We start from the raw sequence: 21,743 nt of genomic DNA on the forward strand, positions 1-21,743 counted from the left end.
ATGGCAACCCACTCCAGTATTCTTGCCTGGAGAATCCCATGGACAAAGGAGCTTGAAGAGCTGCAGTCCATGGGGTTGCAAAGAATCAGACATGACTGAGCAACTAAGCACACAAAATATGAATTATTTTGAGAAATAATTATTGTTGAAAAACTTTAAGTTAATTAAAAAAAATAATAAAGTAGAAATCTACACATCCCCAAGGTTGGAAGGGAAAAAGAACACACAAATCCAATAAGAAATAATAGAGAAGAGTAAAAAGAAGACAATCAGGTAAAAGTAAATATAAAAAAAATATGACATTAATGATTTTAGGAAAGCCAGTTATCACATGTTAAGCTGCGGGAAATATATTCTTAAGTGATTTGTAAGAGGTTTAATTAAAACAACCTGACAAAGAAAAATTTTAAATGGGTATAGCACAAAAATGCTAAGATAAAGAAAGCAAGAGTGGCAGTTATGACCCCTTATGTTTTAACAAAAGAGAATTCAATTCAGTGTATGTTTAACAAAACAGAATTCAATTCAGAACAAAATATAAACAGTTATGCTTTAACAAAACAGAATTCAATTTGAAAATGTAATCGAAAACAAGAGAGCAATTGTACATTGGTGGATAAGTAGAGTCTACTAAAATAGTAATGATATTTCATTGTAAGGAACATCTCTATTTTTTCTCTGTGTGTGTGAGAACATAAAAGCTCTGCTCTCTTTGGGCCAACTTGTTGAGGTTCAAAAGTGCCCAGTTGATAGAACCTTTCTTCTCTTTACATGTTCTGAACCAGTTCAGAAATAGAAAAGGAGTCAGACAAATGAGGCTAAATTGGCAAAGCTGATTTTGGGGGAAACGAAGTTTTCCTGTGGACACATAGGCTAGTGAATCCTGCTAGAAGACTCTCATACCAAATCAATCACTAGCCTTAATAAACATCCCAGGCCTCTCCTGCAAGGGTGGGTTCTTCACCACCAAGTTCATCACGTATCCGTGAGCAACTGAGCTCACTCCATTCTACAGAATGGGCAGCAATGAAAAAAGGGAAGAAGAAACGGAACTGTGCATGTCCAGTGGATCCCCAAACTGACAATTACTGAAGTTGCTCCCCCAGAAGAGAATGAGTAAGAGAAGTAGAAGAAGGTCAGTGGTGATCTGGTAATGACTGGACCTCCACGTGGCAGAGCCTACTAATTGTCACAAATATCCATACTCCTCTTCTTTAATAATACTTTAAAAGGATATTCAAGTGGACACTACATTTCCAAAGTCTTCCCTGAAAGTTGATTGGGACATATAACCACGTTCTGGCCAATGGAACAAAACTAAAAGAGATTATTATCACATATTGATCAAGCCTTTCAGCGTTTGTGTACTCCCCTGGCTGGGAGAGGATGGAAACTTTAGACTCAGAGTTGCGGTGGTCCCGCGGTGGTCCCGCGGTGGTCCTGCGGTAAGCAGTTCAGCTGTCTTCAGCTCTGCCTCCCTCAGGTCACAGGAATAAGCCACTGTATTTCAGGCTGTCTTAGTTATAGCTACTCATCTACTACCCTAAGTAACACATAATAATAAGTATTGAAAGTATAGTGATGTCAACATTTAAACTGAAGAATATTAGATTAACTATTATTCTAATAATGTAGATAGTGTTGGCAAGATATCAACTGATGGAGAGGTGATAATAACTATTGTGCTATAATAAATGGTCATCTTCCATAGATTGAAAGGTGGACTATATGCTCACAGAGTTCTATAATTTTAGCAGAACATATTAGTGTGCATTGGAAGCTGCTTAATACTTCCAACAAATTTCTACTCAGGCTCATTATAAGAGGTGACTCTGGGGAAAAAATCAAATGAACAGGCACTGCTGGAGGCAACGTATCAGCCTTCAGAGCCTCAGGTTAACTGAGGAGGGGACAGGATGAGGGGGAGGTGGGTAGGAGGATTCTGTACTTGTGTCCTTGCAAAGACATAGAAGGACAGACCTATACCAGAACATACGATGACACACATGGCAACTATGTCTGTGAATGACCTAAAGAACAACAGGAAAGATTTTCCACACCCAAAAAGAAAAAGAAAAAAAAATAAAAACCACACTGAGACCAGTAGAAGGGCCGGAGATGCAGTCTGGCCAGTCCCCACTTTACTGCCCACAATATCAAATAAACTAGAGTGGAGGGATTTAAAAAAAAAAAAAAGACGAAAAAGGATCCACTCACAAAGGCAACAGGATGAAGGCTGGAGAGCCATGGACAGTGACAACAGGCAGAGCATTCCCAAGTAAACTGAATCTTCAATGAGCAACGGGGGACTGAAGCACATTGCTGTTGTTGCTGCCAACCCTCCCAGAAGGCTTAAGAAAATAGCTAAAGGAAGCTCAGTGCCTGAGGCTGAAGATGCAGCAAAAATGAAGGGTTGTTTTAAAGTCAGTTTAGGAAACAGCAGTTAGACTGGACAATCTCTCCCTTTGCTCCTTGTGGTGGCCAACTGCTCCCCTATCCAGTAAACACCCTGGCTTCTCCCTGCCTCCCACCTTTTCCTCTCCCACCAGGTCCCCCAGTAAAGACTGAAGGAGAGTGTGGTAGAAGGCCTCTAGACCAAGAAATAGTCTGTATTATTGAGGAAGCCAGAGGGTTATGTGTATTTACACCGGGAGTACTGAAAACCACAAACTGCATTTTACACAAAATCTTAGTCTCATAACACTGCTACATCTTCCGGTTTATTTTTATTTTTATTTTAATGTATTTAATAAATATATATGTGGACAGAAGTATATTTGCTTTTGACTCAAATTGAGACTTTTTTCCCATTCACACACTGGCTTAATTATTTTTTAAAAAATAAAGAATTCATCTTGCCTAAACTTATATGTGACATATTTTATACATGTTTTTAATGATGCCTTGATGTTATTTTTGTTGCCATTTTTCTTGTACACAAATATGTATCTTTTGCCTCTATGTCCTGTTTCTATGAGGTGTGTATTCCATTTCCATTCTTCATTAACTTTAAAGATATGAAGTGAAGAAATGAACTGAAGTCGCTCAGTCGTGTCCGACTCTTTGCGACCCCATGGACTGTAGCCTACCAGGATCCTCAGCCCATGGGATTTTCCAGGCAAGAATACTGGAGTGGGTTGCCATTTCCTTCTCCTAAGGATATGAAAGGGTGTATTAAATTTATATTGCAATTAAAATCAGAGTCAAGAGTAAAACAGCATAATTTGTGTATTGCCTCCTTCCTTCAAATGTGCTAAATTTCTGTCTGAACATATGTGCCCAGTTTTCCACTAACCTCCTCTTGATGTGCATTAGACTAAACTAACATTTCAGATCCAGGTACCTGTTATATTTTTATATCATGTCTTGTTTTTATTTTGAGAATAATTTTTCCCCTTCACTTTTTAAAAAGATTCATAACAATCTGAGTTTTGATTTTTATATATTTAGTTTATCATTCAGAGTTCAACAACAGCAAAGAAAAGTAGAAACCACTTTGCCTTAAGACACAAAGAAAGCATCTTAGGATGACCATCTCCAGGTCCATCTGTGTTGCTGCAAATGGCATTATTTCACTCTTTTTAAGGTAATTTTCATTGTTTTAAAGTAATATTCCATTGTATATATGTACCACATCTTCTTTATCCATTCCTCTGTCAATGGACAGTACCATACTAAGTGAAATGTTAGACAGAGAATGGCAAATATCATATGATATTGCTTGTACATGAAAACTAAAAAAAAAAGTACAAATAAATTTATTTACAAAGCAGAAAATAAAAAGACTATGTCTTAAGAGAATTGGCTGCACAGATTAAGGGCAGGTTGAGAAAACAAGTAAAAGACCGTGAAGCAATCCAGAGATCAGCAAAAGCAAGGGGCCACTACTGTCCTTAGGCAGAGGAGCAAAAAGAAGAGGCAGTGACACTGGCCTAAGTCACCTGCAGTAACCATGCTGGGCCTGTCCAGAGAGGGCTGGAGCCGCGAGGCAATGTAGCATCTGCTAGCTATACTGCAGAGGAGCCTACTTTCCTTCATTCATTTAATCTTCCACTAGCACCTGTTATTGAGCTTTCCTGGTGGCTCAGACAGTAAAGAATCTGCCTGCAATGCAGGAGACCTGGATTCAGTCCCTGAGTTGGGAAGATCGCTGGAGAAGGGCATGGCAATCCACTCCAGTATTCTTGCCTGGAGAATCCCCATGGACAGAGGAGCCTGGCAGGCTAAAGTCATGGGATCGCAAAGAGACACGACTGAGCGACTATGCACAGCATAGCATAGCACCTATTACTGGCTAAATCTCAAGCAAAAACCCACCAACAAGGGGGTATTGACAAGAGTTAGACCCATGATATTTGGGAGAATGGAGAGGGCAAGGATTGGATTGAAAGGCTGTGAGGCACAAGGCAGTCCCTGTCCACATCCTCCTATTACTCAGCACCTACTCTCATCATCTGCACAAGTTTAAGTACACTTCGCTTCAGTCATGTCTGACTCTTTGTGACCTCATGGACTGTAGCCCGCCAAGCTCCTCTGTCCATGGGATTTTCCAGGCAAGATTACTTGGGTGGGTTGCCATGCCCTTTTCCAAGGCATCTTTCTGACCCAGGGATTGAACCCATGTCTCCTGTGTATCCAGCATTGGCAGATGGGTTCTTTACCACTAGCACCACCTGGGGAGGCCTACGCTCATCATCTAGCTATATTCAAAAACTACATGTTTCCACCTAATATCAATGCCTGCCCATTACATAAATATAGATAATATCACTCTCTTCTCCCTAAAAAAGGGAGACACTAAGAACCATTCATCACTGAATCAAATTCAAGTTTAGGATCTCCAAGATAACCAGTTCTTAACCACTCAAATCTACATAGGGGCCTTATAGATAATAATTTAAATAAATTTAAGTGCTAACATCACATCTCATATAAAATAATAGTGGTCAGAGAAGGGAAGACAGTCGTTGAGTAAAATATATCTCAAGGTTACATACACAGTTGCTGTAGTTCTAGAGTTTGTACCTAGTTTCAAGGCTATAATCTTAAATTTTTCCTTCCTTCTCTTATTTTGCTTCTCTTGCTCCCAATAGTGCCTCAGATGGTCGGTAATTTTAACAGTGGATAATATAAGTCTTAATTCCTGATGTGTCTGAGTCCTTAGTGTTCCCACCTTTACTGGGCTGTTCTATGCTTCCACTGACTATCAGACATGGAATTACTAGATACTGAAGTATCTAGACAGAGGAGTCTGGCAGGCTACAGAACAAAGAATTGCAAAGAGTTAGACACGACTGAGTTACTAGGCACACAGAATTCTGACAAAGTAGCTAGTGGCTTCCTCAATGATTCAGTGATAAAGGATCTGCCTGCGGTGCAGGATATGCAGGAGACTCAGGTTCAATCCCTGGTTCAGGAAGATCCCCTGGAGGAGGAAATGGTAACCCACCCCAGTATTCTTGCCTGGAGAATCCCATGGACAGAGGAGGCTGGTGGGCTACAGTCCATGGGGTCACAAAGAGTTGGGCACGACGGAACACACACAGTGTGGGCTGCACTTACTTCTCAGCACTCCAGTATTTGTGATGCCATCAATGTAGTGCCCCCATAGCATGATGTTCCGAATGTCAAAATGATTAGTGTTGGAGAAGGTTACCATGCACTGGTTACCAGTTCCAGGAAAGGACTCTGCCCATTGCCTCTTGGCATCAAAATCACCAAGAAGAGCACAGTACAGTCAAGCACTGAGTGGATTTACAGACAGCAGAGCAATATCAGCTTCTGCAGTGGGCATCAGTCATTCCCTGTGGCCAACACAGGGCAATTTGTGCCATCGTAGAAAGACCCCTGTGCCCTCCTGGTAGAGGACAGATATGACAGCTCACCAGGGGTTGACCAGGTGCCACATGAAGCACAGACTTCAAGAAAAGACAAAAGAACATTCTTTGAGCCTGAAACAGAAAAGATATTCTTACACAAGGTGAAAAGCCTGACACAGGATATGTGGACTATTTACATCTTGGTAGGGAAGTATTCCAAGCTGAGAGCCCACTTTTGGATGAGTTGCAGGGGAATCGAAAGACTGGGTGTATGAGATAGACTCCCCCAACAATCTGCTTCCCAGTAGGATATATGGGTAAAAGGATTTGAAATGACATAACCTTGAGGTGAAAGAGTGAAGGTGCACTTCATGTCAGATGAAAATGAAATATTTCACATTATCCAGCTAATTCCTATGAGGTGGTAGGTTTCTTGCAAACATGGATGTGATAATCTCTCACATCCCTGTATGATACGTCTAGGTAAAAGGACTTTGCTGTTGTTTTTGTGTGAAAGAACCTCTATTTCTCTACCCTCAGTTCTGAACTGGCCTTTAAACTTGCATTGACCAATAGAATGCAATAAAGTGATACTGTGAGACTTCCAAATCTTGGCTTCAAGAGGTCTTGAAGCTTCTGCTCTCATATCTTCCTGCTCTCATATCTATCTTTCTCTTCTGCTCTCTCATCTTTCTATCTAGTATGACTTGTGAAGAAGCCATAAAAAAAATTGTCCCAAGGGCTATGATCACCTTTCGTTTTGTTGTTTTGGAGGAAAGGGGCAGCTCCAGGGCTTTCTCTTGTCCTACATGCCTATCATAATAGCTCTCATTTCACACATAGGGAGGCAATGTTGAGATTTTTCAGTGGCCAGAAATGCCGAGTTCCAACTCTGCATTTGGGATTTGAGAAGATAACCACAGAGAAGGCCTGAAGACCTACTGGGCACTTTGGGAGATGACATCAAGCTTGCAAAATTGTCAACACAGAAGTGACATCTGTCATGTCCACTTGGAGCCCAAATGCATTCCCATGCCTAACTACAAGGGGGCTGGGAGACACGCAGAAGAACACAGATATTTGTTGAGCAGCAAATTCCCTGCCACAACTGTCGAGCACCGTTTGTTGGAAGACATGAAACTGACTTCAGTATTATTCTTCTGTAGGTAACTTTTTTGGTTTTGTTTTATTTTGTTAGATGTTTTATGGTATTTTTTTCCTTATCTTTGTTCTTTAAATGTTTCCCAAGGTGAATGTAAGTATAGATTTATTTTCATTGATTGTGCTTGGAACATAACCTGCTACCATAAGTCTCTGACTATTTCTTACCTGATTGTTTTCTGAAAATCACTATCTCTGGATGGTGGTGTCAGTGTTAGTGGTGAAAAAGAAGATGGAAAAAACCAAAGGGCAGAGGCGAGAAAGTATTTACTCTGTACAGATCAAAGCAGCAGAACAGAAGAAGAATAATACTTTCTTTTGGTTGGCTCAGACCTAGAATTTCTCAGTCCATTGACACAGTGGGAAAGTTATCTTTCTGCTTTTTTTAAGTAGCAAGGCAAAATCTAAGTGTGCTATGACATCAAGCCAGATTGGGGGTTTTATTTCTTATTTTTTTCTTTTTTCTTTTTTTTTTTCTTTTATTTTTATTAGTTGGAGGCTAACTACTTTACAATATTGTAGTGGTTTTTGTCATACATTGACATGAATCAGCCATGGATTTACATGTATTCCCCATCCCGATCCCCCCTCCCACCTCCCTCTCCACCCCATCCCTCTGGGTCTTCCCAGTGCACCAGGCCCGAGCACTTGTCTCATGCATCCAACCTGGGCTGGTGATCTGTTTCACCCTAGATAATATACATGTTTTGATGCTGTTCTCTCAAAACACCCCACCCTCGCCTTCTCCCACAGAGTCCAAAAGTCTTAAATTTTGGTTCTACCTGCCTTATAGGAAGGAAAGATTTTCAGAGTTTCCATCTTAAAGTTATTTGTACTTTTCAGTGCTATAAGGAGCTGTTGCGTTTTCTTTCCCCACATTTTCTTTGGTTTAGTGGAAGGCTGGAAGAGACTGCACAGACACATTCCTTTTGATCATAGAGCACAGCGTCCTGATTTAATATATTGTTGATCACGCTGCATACTTAAAACAGAGTGTACACTGGCGCTAACAGAATGTGAGTGTTAGAGTGGTCGAAGTATCCTGCTCTGTGTTGGTGGAAGTTTCACTAAATATAAGAATGTACCCCATGTTTGCCGGCTCTCCTATGCCTTCTGTAATAGGCAGGCTGTCCCAAAGCCTCTTTAGAAATACCAGTTTACAATTCTACTCTCTTTCCTGCCTGTATGTTTCCCAGTCCAATCCTGAATCCTACTTGTCATGGACACTCACTGGCACAACATCCAAAAGAAAAAAAATTAAAAGAAAGAAATGAAAAGAAAAGGAGTTCTTCAAACTGCATGTTTCTATTTAAAGAAGCATGGAGGATATACTTCCTTACTGAGAAAGAAAATGCATATCGGACAAAGCAGTTTCCAACCTGTGTATTTTCTTTTTCTGTCCTCCCTATATCTTATCTATGTTCCCATTTGAGCAATTCACAGAGAATAAAGAGAGCCCAGAGACAGAAGCCACCATAGGCTGAGGCAGAATGAACCAGGGAGATGTGTTCTGTTGTACAACTAGCAGACTCCAGAGCTGTCCACTGGCTCCTAGCACACCAACATGAACATTTTCATATGAATAACACCTGAATAGACATTGGAAGTAGTCAAATTATCACCTACTGAGAAAGTCTAAGAAATTAGCTAAAATAATTTTTAAGTAATTTCAAAGTATGTGCAAATGAAGTGAGATAACAAAAAATAATTGGCCAAAATTACATATAAATACTTTTACAAGCACTAGTGAATGAAGTAAGATAATTTTTTTTGAAGTAAGATAATTTTTTTTCAAATTTATAAAAGGGAAAAATCATTACCTATCTAGCAAATCCAAGATAATTTGCTAAAAATATTTTTACAAAGAGACTTTAAAGAGGTGATATGAAATAAAACAGGTATACACAAAAACCAAAATACTTTCTATGCATCTACAATAATTAGAACATTATGGCAAAAAAAGCCCAGATAAATCACACAGTTAAATATAATTGTTTACCTCCACCTTCTCTCAAAATGGAAGTAATTTAAAAGTTTAGGGCATTAACTTGTAAGGACAAAAGGAATGAGACTACTGAGAAGTGGAAGCAGACAAATAAAACCACAGAATTTTAGGACTCAAGGAGCAGGTGATTCAGTCAAGAAAAGATAAAAAGGGAAGTGCCTCTATGAGGAAAAGCAAAGAAACGAGGCCTGAAACTCCCTAAGGTCAGCCAGGAACTGGAGGCCTCAGGGGCCTCTAAAGTTGAGGGAGATGATAATGGATCTGACAGAATTTCTATTTAAAAAAATGGTGAAGTCCTGTATGTCTACTCCATCCTCCTATGCACACGAGACAGGCTTTAATATGAAAATGGACGCAATAAAACAAAGCGGAGGCAGACGGTAAAGATATTTTCAAAGGAAATATTAATATCAGTATCTTCAGAGAAACTTTTTACAAAGTTAATGTATCCTTAAAAATGCAGAGGATGATGTTCAAAATCACTCATGGAAAGTTAAAGTACAATAAATGAAAATTAAATAGAAGAATAGAAAGATAAATTTGAGGAGAGCTCATAAAAATAAGGTAGAAGGAAAAATAGTTTTAAGTAGATTATTTTTTTAAAAAGCCTATGACATATACAATACAATTTGAGAAAGAAAGCAGATAACATACGAATGGAAGAGAGAAAACTATGAGGAACTACATAAAATTTCCAGGTAGAAAAGACCCACCTAATACACAGCAAAATGAATGAGAAAAATTGTACCAAGACCCTGATGCTGGGAAAGATTGAAGGCAGGAGGTGAAGGGGATGACAGAGGATGAGATGGTTGGATGACATTACCAACTCGATGGACTTGAGTTTGAGCAAGCTCCGGGAGTTGGTAATGGACAGGGAAGCCTGACATGCTGCAGCCCATGGGGTTACAAAGGGTCAAACACAACTGAACAACTGAACTGAACATTATCTTAAAATTGGGCTTCCTTGGTGGCTCAGGGACTTCTTTGATAGCTCAGCTGGTAAAGAATTGACCTGCAATACAGAAAACCTGGTTCGATTCTTGGGTCAGGAAGATCCCCTGGAGAAGGGGTAGGCTATCCACTCCAGTATTCTTGAGCTTCCTTGGTGGCTCGGACTGTGAAAGAATCAGACTATAAAGGAATCCACCTGCAATGCGGGAGACCTGGGGTTCGATCCCTGGGCTGGGAAGATCCTCTGGAGGAGGGCATAGCAACCCACTTGTGGCTTCTCTGGTGGCTCAGATGGTCTGCCTGCAGTGCAGGAGACCTGGGTTTGACCCCTGGGTTGGGAAGATCCCTTGGAGAAAGGAATGGCTACCCAATCCAGTATTCTTGCCTGGAGAATTCCATGGACAGAGGAGCCTGGCGGGCTACAGTGCATGGGGTTGCAAAGAGTCAGACACGACTGAGCAACTAGCATTTTCACTTTCACTTTTCAGTACACAGCACAGTGAATGAGAAAAATTCTACCAAGGTACATATCATAAAATTTCAGAATATCTGAAGGATGATACCTGTAAGTCCAAAATTTTTCAGAAAGGAAACAGGATGTCATTTGCAAAAGAATGAGAGTAAAAATAGTGTCACTTAATATTTTACCACAGCTGTAATGTTACCTTTGGAACGGATCAGCCTCTCAGCTTTAGGGTTAGCTGGGAGAAGGATACACAGGACTCAAAATCTTTTCAACTTCTTGTGAGAATAGCTATTTCAAAATAAAAAGTTTTAAGAATCGCGTCAGACACTTCAACAACTACACTGAAAGCTAGCAGACAATGAACTAACTTAGAAAAGTTTTCACAAGTCTGATGGGAAATAATTTCCAGTCTAGAATTCTACACTCAAGTGTGAGAATAAAGTAAAGCTATTTTCAGACATGCAAAGTCTCGAACAATTTTACTCCAGTGACTGATTTCTTATATTATCGGAAGATGTCCCTCATGAAATCAAGGGAATAAATCCAGAGTAGAAAAGAAATCCAAGAAACATGTGATCCAGACGAAAGTCTTAGGAAATCCTCATGCTGAGGTTAATGAAGCGGCAGCTCTGGACCACACTACTGCTAAGCCAATGAACAGAAATCCAAACTGAGAGGCCAGAAGGCTCCCAGAAGTGATAGCTCAATAAATAAGAAAATAGAACTGATATGTTGCCTGATAACGTTTGGACTTTTTGCGAAGAGACTCCTATTTCTGGTAAGAATCTGGGGATAAATTAATAACAAGCGTGTGAAAGAAAATAACTCAAAAGTAAAATGAATCACTTACCAACTTAAAAATATGACCAAGCCAAGCAATGTACAATGGATGTGTCAATTATAGATAACATTAATAATGTTATAACAATGTAAAAATTTTTGCAGTGGAGAGCAGATGTAAGGGAGGTAAATACTTATCTTGCACAATAGGAATCAACATATAGTATTTGAAGTTCAAAGACCAAAAACAGCAATCTGAGCATGCCATTTAGAAATGTAGAAGCAAAAACAAAAATAAAGAGCTAAAATGTTGAAAATGATTTCCACTAGGGTATAAGCATCAGAGCGGCCACTGGTGGTAAAGAATCTACCTATCAATGCTGGAGACGTTAAGAGATTCAGGTTCAATCCCTGGGTCAGGAAGATCCCCTGGAGGAGGGCACAGCAACCCACTCCAGTATTCTTGCCTGGACAATCCCATGGACAGAGGAGCCTGGTGGGACAGTCCAACAGGTCTCAAAGAGTTGGACATGACTGAAGTGACTTAGCACATAATAATCAGATTGTGGCAGAATAAAGCAGAGGGCTCTCGTTTCTCATTAAAATCCCCAAAGAACTATTTGACTTTTTGAATTACATAAATGAAATACTTTGAATAAAATTAAATTTGAAATAAAAGATAAAGAAGGCTTAGGTTCTCTTGACAGAATCTGAGCAATATCTAATTCATCCACCCTCATCTTCTCATTCAGTTATGAAAGCAGTTTCTTTTAAGATTCAAAAAAGCAGTGGGTACAATTTGTAAATACCACCCAATCTCCACAAAGTCAGAAACTAATGGGAGTAGTAAAATCTTGGAAGAATCCTTCAGGGCAGGGAGTGGCGAGGGGGGAAGATACAGGAGTGGAGAGCACAGGGCAGACCATTCACATTCTGGACACAGATACCCTTCACTTACCAGAAAGAGAAGCCTCCAACCTAAGGTGTGGGAGTTGCTTTTTAGTAGAATCACAGCTCTTCTATTAATAATAACCGCCTCTTCATCCTTCCCTTTAATAACTTTTTGGGCACCAATACTGAAAATAATTTTCCCGGTAATGCACTTAGTCTAAAACGTACTTGCATGTGGGTATCTGGTTGACCTAAGAAGACCCATGGAATGAAGGACTTGAGAAATTACAATTTGGTTTGTTTGGAAGGTTAGTTTGTTTGTTTTAATTCACCATTTCTAACAAAGAAAGAATCACAAAAAGCTTACAAATATTCTTAAACTAAAATTTCTCACTAAAATAAGCTCACAAAATAAAATCATGAATTCCTCCTTCTGTCTCAGATATTCCAATTAATTACTTACAGAATAGCAAAAATCTGGTTAGGGGCCCTAAGGTTAAAATAAAGGAGGAATCTCTTCTCAGCAGGTCTTTCCTGAAGCCCTTGTCAGAAATTACAAGCACTTCGACACCTCTCCCACTCCCTATAGCATCATGTTATACTTTCTTCCTGGAACATTTACCATCATTTAACATACTATACAGGCTTCCCAGTGATGCAGTGGTAAAGAATTTGCCTACAGTGCAGGAGATGGAGGAGACGTGAGTTCAATTTCTGTGTCAGTAAGGTCACCTGGTGTAGGAAATGGCAACCCACTTGCGGCTTCTCTGGTGGTTCAGATGGTCTGCCTGCAGTGCAGGAGACCTGGGTTTGACCCCTGCGTTGGGAAGATCCCCTGGAGAAGGGAATGGCTACCCACTCCAGTATTCTTGCCTGGAGAATTCCATGGACAGAGGAGCCTGGCGGGCTACAGTCCACAGGGTTACAAAGAGTCAGACACAACTATGTGCAGCACAGGAGCAGTACCAACATAGTAGACATTTTACTGATGCATATTTGATTCTCACTCCCCTTCCTCTGCAACCAGAATACACATTCCATGAGGATGGGAGATTTGTATTATGTTTTCAGGGATGTAGCCCAATGGCTAGAATGATGACTGGCACACAGCAGAAAATAACTATTTGGTGAATCAGTGAATGAATTATAACAGGAACCAGGTAGAGGAAGAAAGGAGCCAAGGACAAGCCACACACTCAATTTATAGATCAGGCCTGGAAAGAACATTCTTCACATCAAAATTTTCAAAAGAAAAAAAAATGAGACCTATAAAAACGGTTTATAATCCAAAGGACCAACTTTGTAACAGGCATTTTAAATTTTATTATATTTTTAATAGATGTATATTCAAATGTTTCAAAATCAAAACCATGTAAAAAGATAGAAGCAGGGAAATCTTGTTCTCACCCCTTCCCCATCTTCCCCATTCTTCTAATTTATTCCTATTCATTACCACTCTCCTTAGTTCCTGTGCTTTCTTCCAGCGTTTCTTTATACAAATTGCTATTTTTCCTTATTTCAGAGTACTTTTTAAATTTATGTTTTAAAATATTTGTTCTGGTCCATGTTTTGCTTTTCTTCTTCAGGAATTTCAAATATAGTTATATTAAATTTCTTTTGTCTATCTCCCAGGATAAAATTCCCCTCTAATCTTTTAAAATCATTCTTGTTTTCTGCCTCATTTTGTTTGTTTTTACATTAACCCATCTCATTCTTGCCATGCTTTTTTAATGTCTATTCATTCTCATGTCCTGTGATTTAGTCTCCATTCCTGAAATGATCTCATTTACTTCTATTTCTTTCCTGAATTCTGTCACTTCCCATATTTCCTTCTCCTGTTTTTCTGGTCTTGGTTCCCACTGCCTGGCCATATTACCCACCAAATTCTTGAATTATTTCTTTCAGTCTGCCTTCTATAGCTGAAATTACTTCATTACATTTTTCTTATTCAAGTTACAATTAGGTTATTTTCTTCTACCTTGTGGCAATATTTTTCTGTCATTTTTTTTCCTACAAAAAGTGTTTCTACATACTATTTGTTTATAGTTTCTTCATACAGAAACTGAATTTATTCCTTCACATAATTCATTTCCAAAGGAGTTGAATTCTTTTAAGCTATTATCAAGAAGTTCTTAGAACAGATGAGAAAGCCCAAGGTACCTGCCTAGGTTTCTTTTCACTGGCTGAGGGATCTCTCTTTTGTTTCCTTAAAATATAACACCTCTGGGTCTGTGGGGGGTGGGAAGTGGAGACTTGTTTTTTTTTTTTTTTTTTGAGACTTGTTTTTTAATGTGTATGGTGCTTAAGTTTTGCAAGATGAAAAGAGTTCTGAGGATTGTTTGTGCAGCAGTGTAAATACACCTAACATTACCAACTCAATGGAAATGAATTTGAGCAAACTCCCAGAGACAGTGAAGGACAGGGAAGCCTGCAGTCCATGGGGTTGCGAAGAGTTGGACATGACTGAGCAACTGAACAGCACACTAAAAAATGGTTATGACTCCAAATACTATGTGTATTTTACCACAATTAAAAAGTTCTTTAATTTTAAAACTATATTTATCATACAGTTGAAATATGTATCTGCTATATCACTTTTTGAACGTATGAATATTACATGTTTCCTGTGTAGTCATGTCATGCTACTTTCACATCCAAGAACCTAACCTAGTTCACAGGGCTTCTCTCATCACTAGCTTCCCTGACACTCTCCTGGGATGACATTATGAAGGGATACAACTGCTTTTCAAAGGTATTCCTTTTCTTCTAGAAGGAGATGCTCTCTGAGGTCTGCCATTTTAGGATGTTTCCACGGACTTCCATTTCACCCTCTCTCTGCTTCCCCAAGTACTTGTGACCTATGTAATTCCAATTCTGTCCACAGAAATTTCAACTTGGAAAGGGATAACTCTCATTCTGGAAGTAAATATTTGGAAGTCTAAGACCTATCACTACTGAGTCTTACTTCATATCAGATTCTAGGTGAGGTAAAGCTAAGAGGAGAATAAGATGATACTAGCACTTCAATGGGGCTTCCCCAGGGGCTCAGCAGTGAAGAGTCTGCTTGCACTGCAGGAGCCGCAGGAGACGTGGGTTCAATCCCTGGGCCAAGAAGATCCCCCGGAGCAGGACATGGCAACCCACTCCAGTATTCTTGCCTGGAGAATCCCAGGGGCAGAGGAGCCTGGTAGACTATAGTCCAAAAGATCTCAAAGAGTCAGACACGAACTGAAGTGACTTGGCACACACGCAAGCAGCTAATAATGCTTCAGTAATGCTCTTAGTAGGACACCAATAGAAAATAGAAAAAAAAACAAAAAGGGAATCAAGGATTTTTTTTTTTTAAGTAGCAGTATAAAGGTGACCAGTAGAATCAAAGTACAAACTTTTGTAAGTGTATAGTGCAAGTGTATGCAGTAGAGTATGTAGGGAGTGATTCAGAGAGACAATTAAAGGTATAGGGACAATTAGGAGGTTTTATGGTAGTCACTTGGCATAGTGGTAAAGAAGGCACATGCCAATGCAGGAGACACAAGAGATGCAGGTTTGATCCCTGAATCAGGAAGATCCCCTGGAGAAGGAAATGGCAGCCCACTTCAGTATTCTTCCTGAAAAATTCCATGGGCAGAGGAGCCTGGAGGGTTATAGTCCAGAGTGTCACAAAGTCAGACACAACTGAGAATATATGCAGTCTAGGCAAGAAATGTTGGTGGGCTTATTTGAGAAGGTGACACAGGAGAGTAGCTGACAGATGTAAGATACACAGAGGAAAAGGAGTTGAAGAAAGCATTGCTGGCTGTTGTGGGGACATGAGTGTGATGCCATAGACACCAGAGGGGAGGACAGTGAGACAGGAATGCGGATGCTGTAACGTGGCATTACAGAGTGACAGCAAATAAAAACAGTTGCTACTACATATTGGAGTTGCTTCCTAATGACTTATACTTTCTCTACAGTTTTCATATTGTATCAGTGGGGAAAAATATATATTATTCATCAGAAACTGTTGAGTCAACTGCAAGCTATCTGGGAGCAAAATATGATTAGAGCAATACTTCAAACTACATTCCAAAATAAATTTTGGGTATATTAAAATGTTATGTGTGTGTATATATATATATAATAATATATATATTATATAGAACAACAACAAAAAAAAGTTTAAAATGTATATAGTGAATATATTTCATCCTGGCATGGACAGGGAAGAGAAGCAAAAGCAGAAGCCACAAAGAATAGTAAATATGACCACATAAAAATGAAATATATATGGTAAGGAAAAGAATATGAAAAAGTAAAAAATAACCAGGAAAATAATTGCATCATATATGAAAAAGAGGTTTAACATCCTTAATTAAAAATTTCTTAGAAACGATTACGAAAAAGATGAGAATGTCTATTTTAAAAATAGGCAAAGAATACAAATAAGCAACTTTAAAAAAATAAAGAAAAACAACTCCATTACCCTGTAGGGACAAATATGCATCTTCAAGAGCAATCAAAAAAGTGCAAATTAAACAGTAACTCTTGTTATCTATCAATTTGTGAGATTTGTTTATTTAAAAGTTCAATGAGGGTACATGGTAAATGGCATTTTTCAGTTCAGTTGCTCAGTGGTGTCCGACTCTTTGTGACCCCATGGACTGCAGCATGCTAAGCTTCCCTGTCCATCACCAACTCCTGGAGCTTGCTCAAACTCATGTCCATCAAATTAGTGATGCCATCCAACCATCTCATCCTCTGTCGTCCCCTTCTCCTCCTGCCTTCAATCTTTCCCAGCATCAGGGTCTTTTCCAGTGAGTCAGTTCTTCACATCGGGTGGCCAAAGTATTGCAGTTTCACCTTCAGCATCAGTCCTTCCAATGAATATTCAGGACAGATTTCCTTTAGGATTGACAGGTTGGATCTCCTTGAAGTCCAAGGGACTCTCAAGAGTCTTCTACAACACCATAGTTCAAAATCATCAGTTCTTCGGCACTCAGCTCTCTTTATAGTCCAACTCTCACATCCATACATGACTACCGGAAAAACCATAGCTTTGACTAAACAGACCTTTGTCAGCAAAGTAATGTCTCTGCTTTTTATATGCTGTCTGGGCTGGTCCTAGCTTTTCCTCCAAGGAGCAAGCATCTTCTAATTTCATGACTGCAATCACCATCTGCAGATGGTATAGTGATTTTGGAGCCCAAGAAAATAAAGTCTCTCATTGTTTCCATTGTTTACCCATCTATTTGCCATGAACTGATAGGGCTGGATGGCATGATCCTAGTTTTCTGAATGTTGAGTTTTAAGCCAGCTTTTTCACTCTCCTCTTTCACTTTCATCAAGAGGCTCTTTTATGCTAAAAATGGCATTTTTATCATAATATATATATAAAGGTTATATGCAATGATATTTAGAACAACATTGCTTATAATGTTGGAAATGAAAAAAAAAAAGGTTCTAAACTAAGGATTGGCCAAATTAATATTCATTAATGTAATGGAAGAGCATGTTGCCATTAAAAATCAAGTCACAGAACAACAATCAATGACTTGAAAAATTGATCTCAATAATGCTAAATGGAAAAATGAAATTATATCATAGCTTATATAGTATGATCCCAAATTTATTTCTGTTGATATATTTAGTAGAAAGATATTTACAAAATATTAACAATGGTTACCTATTTCATCTTTTTTTACCTTGTATATATCCTTATGGAGAAGGAAATGGCAACCCACTCCAGTATTCTCATCTGGGAACCCCATGGATAGAGAAGCCTGGCAGGCTACATTCCATGGGGTTGCCCAAAGTCAGACACAACTTAGCAAGTAAACAACAACAACATATAACCCTTTTCACAGGAAAACTATAGTCTCTTGTCATTAAGAAAAAAATTATTGATTGATACATAAAGAAAACCAGTTTCCAAATTTCCCCTTCTTCATCATCCCTTTTTATATTCCATCCTTTCTCTTGCCTTTCCTTCTCAACTTCTCTTTCCTATTGTAAAGACTTCAAAGATACATTTCTAAGTCTTAAAATGAAGGACTCATTGGAAAAGAGATGACACACGCATGTTACTGTTGTATTTATATTTATAAATTTTCCATATCATTGAAATTTATGAAATATGAATTCCTGAATTTTAAAGCATAATCTTTAATCTTACCTATTTTAGAATAGTTAATATTTCACATGACTAAGGCAGTTTTTTCTCTGAAACTGGGTTTCAAATCTAACTGTACATTAGAATTACTGGAGGAACTTTGTAAATTATCAGCCATGGGCCCACCTGTAGAGGTTCCAAGTCAGCAATTCTGGGGTCTACTTAGAAACCTGCACTTCTTAGAAGTTCTCAGACGATCTAGATAAGCCAGGTCAGGAAAAGCAAGGTTTGGGTGATTACTTATTCCATTCTTCGAACTTGTCCCACCTTTCACCTATGAATAATAATACTAGTAACTGTAGGCAAGTTGTAAAGTGAAATGTCTTTGAAAATTGACATAACTTAAAATAGCCAAGAGCTGACATCTATACTATTCTAAAAGTACATTGTTTCCTTTCTTTTGGAAACTTTTATATTGTAAAAAAATTACACTCAACATTTAGTGGAATGGAAGGCCTATGAGAGATCTTAATCGCTGAACCAAGAAAATATGATTACTTCTATTGAGTACATAAAATTATGTGGGTTAAAATTAAAAGAAGTGTAATCAAATTCTTTTCTTGTATACAGCCATAATTTCTAATAGAATTAATTCTAAATTCTTATAGAAAATATACTGCTTAATATTACGCATTGGTGGGTATTTTTTCCTTATATAATTTTTTTAAATGTATTGGCAGAAGAAATGGTAGCAGTGGAGTCATATTTAGCTGATGCTTACTTAAGTAGCAATAATGCAGCAAGGTATTAAGACAGATTTTACCAGCTGTTTGAGACAAGACAACTTGTACTCCAGGCCTGGGAGTGCAAGGTCTGGGGTTAACAGAAGGTTTGAAGTATATGGAGAGAGATGATGCTAACGTTTAAAAGAAAGATGGGGGTAGAAAAGATTTTAGCCAAGTACTATGTTGCTGCTACACTATTTAGGAGAACTAGTTTTTACAAAGGATCTGGAAGCTGAAAGTTGAATTTATCTGTGATGGGTGTCATTCATTTGTAACTGCAGCAACTAGAAAAGTGACTTACAATTTATTGTGTCATGTGGAAAAAAAACTGTTAAGAAGAGGAGGATCCTGCTTGGTATTCTGGAAAGAACATTAAAGTTAAGTGACCTGAGAGCTTCTTCAGCTCTCCCACAAATCTGCTATTTGAATCTGAGGAAATCGCTCACATTCCAGGAGCGTTAATTTAGGAATCATGTACAGAGACAGGACGGTGGTTCAAAGCTTGGATTGGAGAGCAAGTGTGAATCTCAGCTACACCACACACAAGATTTGTAACCTTGCACAAGTTACTATTTCTGTGCCTTAATTTCCTTGTGTGCAAGATGGGAATATTAACAGCATTAACTTCACAGGGTTACTGAGAGAGTCAAATGACTTATTATGTGGTGGCTCAGATGGTAAAGAATCTACCTGCAATGCAGGAGACCTGGGTTCAATCCCTGGGTCAGGAAGATCCCCTGGAGAAGGAAATGGCAACCCACTCCGGTATTCCTGCCTGGAGAGTCCCATGGACAAAGGAGCCTGGTGGGCTATAGTCCCTGGGATCACAAGGAGTCAGACACGACTGAGCAACGAACACTAGACTAGACTAGAACCACTTAGAAGAAGGTCTGAAACACGGTGATTGTTTTAGCAATTACATGATGAGAACTTTGAACTAGAACTCAGCAGTTTTCAAACTACTTTAAGCTATGGGACCCCAATACAAATGAAATGCCACATGGATGTCCAAATAATAAAACAGATGAGATTAGAGATGTTTTCATGGACAGGCACAGAGAAGTTGAGAATCACGCCTTCTTGCTTTCCAAACCTTCTTAGGTAACCCCTGAACAACATCAAGAAACAATAAAATGAGGGAGCACAGTTTAGAAACACTAATGAGCTTTTCCAAATCTCTCATAAGCTGTGTATCAATGGGAATTGTGGCTGGTCATAGAAATCTGACAATGGTGATTTAAACATGTATGAATTTACTCTCTGCTCTCAAAGTTCAGTAGTGGGCAGCTAAGACCTGTATGGCAGCTCACCAGAAAACCATGCTCTCTCTGTCTTCTGGAGTTCTAGTCATCAGATGAATGATCCAGATGGGAAACTATTAGAAAGGGCAAGGAGAAAAGTGCTTTCTGATAAGCCTCATGCAACATTGTCTGTTAACATCTCAGTATTCAAATGGCAACCCACTCCAGCATTCTTGCTTGGAAAATCCCATGGACAGAGGAGACTGGTGGCCTACCGTCCATGGGGTCGCAAAGAGTCAGACACAATTGAGCTACTTCACTTCACTTATTCATCCTTAGACACAAAAGAGGTTGGGGAATGTAATCTTTTAATTGGATGTGTTTCAACAAAGGAAACTATAAGCAAGGTTAAAAGACAGCCTTCAGAATGGGAGAAAATAATAGCAAACGAAGAAACAGACAAAGGATTAATCTCAAAAATATACAAGCAACTCCTGAAACTCAATTCCAGAAAAATAAATGACCCAATCAAAAAATGGGCCAAGAACTAAACAGACATTTCTCCAAAGAAGACATACAGATAGATAACAAACACATGAAAAGATGCTCAACATCACTCATTATCAGAGAAACGCAAATCAAAACCACAGTGAGGCACTATTACACGCCAGTCAGGATGGCTGCTATCCAAAAGTCTACAAGCAATAAATGCTGGAGAGGGTGTGGAGAAAAGGGAACCCTCTTACACTGTTGGTGGGAATGCAAACTAGTACAGCCACTATGGAGAACAGTGTGGCGATTCCTTAAAATCTGGAAATAGAACTGCCATATGACCCAGCTATCCTACTCCTGGGCATACACACCGAGGAAACCAGGTCTGAAAGAGACACGTGCACCCCAATGTACATCGCAGCACTGTTTATAATAGCCAGGACATGGAAGCAACCTAGATGCCCATCAGCAGATGAATGGATAAGGAAGCTGTGGTACATATACACAATGGAATATTACTCAGCCATTAAAAAGAATTCATTTGAATCAGTTCTAATGAGATGGATGAAACTGGAGCCCATTATACAGAGTGAAGCAAGCCAGAAAGATAAAGACCAATACAGGATACTAATGTATATATATGGAATTTTAAAAGATGGTAGCGATAACCCTATATGCAAAATGGAAAAAGAGACACAGATGTACAGAACAGACTTTCGGACTCTGTGGGAGAAGGTGAAGGTGGGATGTTCTGAGAGAATAGCATTAAAACAAGTATACTATCAAGGGTGAAACAGATCACCAGCCCAGGTTGGATGCATGAGACAAGTGCTCAGGGCTGGTGCACTGGGAAGACCCAGAGGGATGGGATGGGGAGGGAGGTGGGAGGGGGGATCGGGATGGGGAACACATGTAAATCCATGGCTGATTCATGTCAATGTATGGCAAAAACCACTACAATATTGTAAAGTAATTAGCCTCCAACTAATAAAAATAAAAGAAAAAAAATTGGATGTGTTTCTACTTGGAATTAAGTAAGAGTTCTGTTGCTGTTGAAG

The sequence above is a fragment of the Cervus elaphus genome, chromosome 17 (assembly GCF_910594005.1).
Source record: "Cervus elaphus chromosome 17, mCerEla1.1, whole genome shotgun sequence".
Lineage (NCBI taxonomy): Eukaryota > Metazoa > Chordata > Mammalia > Artiodactyla > Cervidae > Cervus > Cervus elaphus.